General features: G+C 31.0%; 1 long non-coding RNA gene across 3 annotated transcripts; it reads left to right on the forward strand.

The window, feature by feature from the left end:
• The first annotated feature begins 715 nt into the window (after positions 1-715).
• LOC122531568 lies at positions 716-2,663 on the forward strand. Of its 3 annotated transcripts, none has more exons than XR_006307312.1 (3): positions 716-798; positions 1,708-1,805; positions 2,552-2,663. It is a non-coding gene; the product is annotated as an uncharacterized LOC122531568 (long non-coding RNA). The 3 variants fall into 3 exon arrangements; XR_006307311.1 differs by having other exon boundaries at positions 741-826; XR_006307310.1 differs by having other exon boundaries at positions 747-1,224.
• The last annotated feature ends 47 nt before the right edge of the window (positions 2,664-2,710 follow it).

A 2,710-nucleotide genomic window follows, 5' to 3' on the forward strand; every position in this document is an offset into this window, starting at 1 on the left:
TAATGAACCCCACGAGATTATGAAGAGAAAAAATATGATAAATAAAAGAATTATTTTAAATAAAAAGATTTATGTAGATATAAACCCTTTCGGTACGGAGGAGTTGGCTGCGGCTATACATTCGTGGTACGGGGAAGTTTTCCACAAGAGTGGTTGCACTGCACGGCAGCGTAAACCGTGTTTTGCGTCATTCATAGAAATCTCGATCGTGATTGACACTAAACTTTTCATTCGGACCGCGACAGTTATGGGTGACTGACGCGGCATTTAACGTGTTTAAAAAACATTTCGAAAATGTCTCTACTTCTTTGTCGTAACCTAAACCAATCCTCGGCCGAAAGCCGATTTCGACGGGATCTTATCTCGCGGATCAGATAGAAAGACAGACAAAACAGGCTTGGCGCTTAACGTTTTAAAATCATACCTATGGGGAACTAAATTAGTAAAACATTCAAAAAATTTACGATATAAGCAAACATACCAATTTGTTTTCCGTAGCTTATCTACATATTATAGAACATATATAATTAAGGCACGCTGTTGACTGTTACTAATTATATAATGGAACGATTAGAGCAGCCGGGAATTTTAAACACAGAATTGTAAAGTAATGCGTACTATAGAGAGTAATCATGCCCACATAACTTTCCGAAGGTGCCGCCAGTCGGCGGCAGTAATACCCAGAGAACGTTTCGTGGTCGCCGCCGATAGGTGGCAGTAGTACCGAAAGTGTTAAAAATGTTTTAGAAAACTACTTGAGGCGTGGGCGCCTCAGTAACATTTTCGTTTAACGAAATTGTGTGGGAATAATGATACTATCATTGTCGTTAAGTTCATCATCACTCATCTGCATATCGTTGTCTTCAGAACAGACTACATAGTGCATCCATGAACAACTCATCATAAAAAATTTTCATTGTTGCTTCTAGACATTTTTAACACTTTCAGTATTTCTTTTTTTTAACTTTATTTTTTTTACCAATTATATATTGTGCTTTATAGAAACAGTTCATAAGTAATTGCGAACAATTTCAGATCAAGTAACTGATAATTACAGAAAAAGAGAAACGCGTCGCTAAAGTCAAAGTGGAAGATCTTTCCTAAGATCAGTTAGCTAAGTGTAACATCGAATATCGATAGACTTCGATGCTAGGCGCACAGCCACTTGCGGCTTGTACAAGTCTGTGGTCGATACTCGGACTCGAAGCACTCTAGGCGCTACAAGTGAATTGGAATCATTGTGCACTCTTCTTTTCGAACTTTCGCAATTGATATTTTTTTCTCTAGGTTCATCAAGTACCAAATTCGCAAAATTGTTCGTTTCATTTCAATTCAGAAGTGTTCTATCTAGAAACTAATGATTTTAATTCAAATTTAATTGTAATGAATTTAACTTCTATCTAGAAATTAAATTTTCAATAGAGGAAAGCTTTTTTTCTTAACTGTGATTAATTCTTTTTCTCTTTCCAATTCATTGTGAATTTTACCTGAATTAATATAGTCATTTACAAGTATAATAATCTATGTAACATCGATCGCAATGAATCATTGATATAATCGTAACATTCATGTTTATATCTTTTCATTTTTATCAACAATTTTTAAACTAATATATATATAATACACATTCAACTGTCATGCGATTCAGAAATTTGTTTTATTTCGAGACAATAATTACGTTTGAATAACTGGTTTGTAATTCCGTAGGTTCAGATGAAATCCCTCGAACAAAAATTGTTATGCAACGTGACCGTTAAAAAATACAGTTAGACTTCAGACTACGATGGAAAACAGTTCCAGCATTTGTAAGTATTACTTGATATCTGACTAAATTAACGCTGAATTAATTTAACAAATTTAGCAAATTTTTGATTGTAATAACTTTTGAACTATGCGATTTAGAACCGAAATGTGTTAATATCGCATCGATTAATAGAATCAAAATTATAAATTTTTCATGTAGAAGAAAAGATTCAACTCTATTTTCTAGGTGTATTAAATGTGTTTAAAAAATTAAATTATTTTCTTATTTTGTAAGTGGGTACTGGATACTGTTTGATTTTTACTTGTTTTATTTCAAGTTATCTGTTATCTTATTATTTTAACTGTATACAGCTAGTTTCAGTTGTATGGAACACTCTGTATAACATGGATCCGATGTTTTAATAAATATTTACAAATTATGTTATATTTAATCTATATTTTATTTAATATTTAACATTTAATATTAAATGTTTAATCTATATTATATCTATTAATCTATATGTATAATATATATTATATCTATTAATAAATTCTTTTTCTCTTTTCAGTTTATTGTGAATTTTACCTGAATTATTATATTCATTTACAAGTATAATAATCTAACATCGATCGCAAAGAATCATTGATATAATCGTAACATTGATGTTTATATCTTTTCATTTTTATCAACAATTTTTAAACTAATATATATATATATATAATACACATTCAACTATCATGCGAGTCAGAAACTTTTTTTATTTCGAAACAATAATTACGTTTGAATAACTGGTTTGTAATTCCGTAGGTTCAAATGAAATCCCACGAACAAGAATTGTTAGGCAACGTGACCGTTAAAAAAGACAGTTAAAGACTTCAGACTACAATGGAAAACAGTTCGAGCATTTGTAAGTATCACTTGATATGTGGCTAATACGCTGAATTAATTTAGCAAATTTTTGATTGT

Source organism: Frieseomelitta varia, unplaced genomic scaffold (genome assembly GCF_011392965.1).
Source record: "Frieseomelitta varia isolate USP_RPSP 00005682 unplaced genomic scaffold, Fvar_1.2 scaffold_1362, whole genome shotgun sequence".
Taxonomy (NCBI): domain Eukaryota; kingdom Metazoa; phylum Arthropoda; class Insecta; order Hymenoptera; family Apidae; genus Frieseomelitta; species Frieseomelitta varia.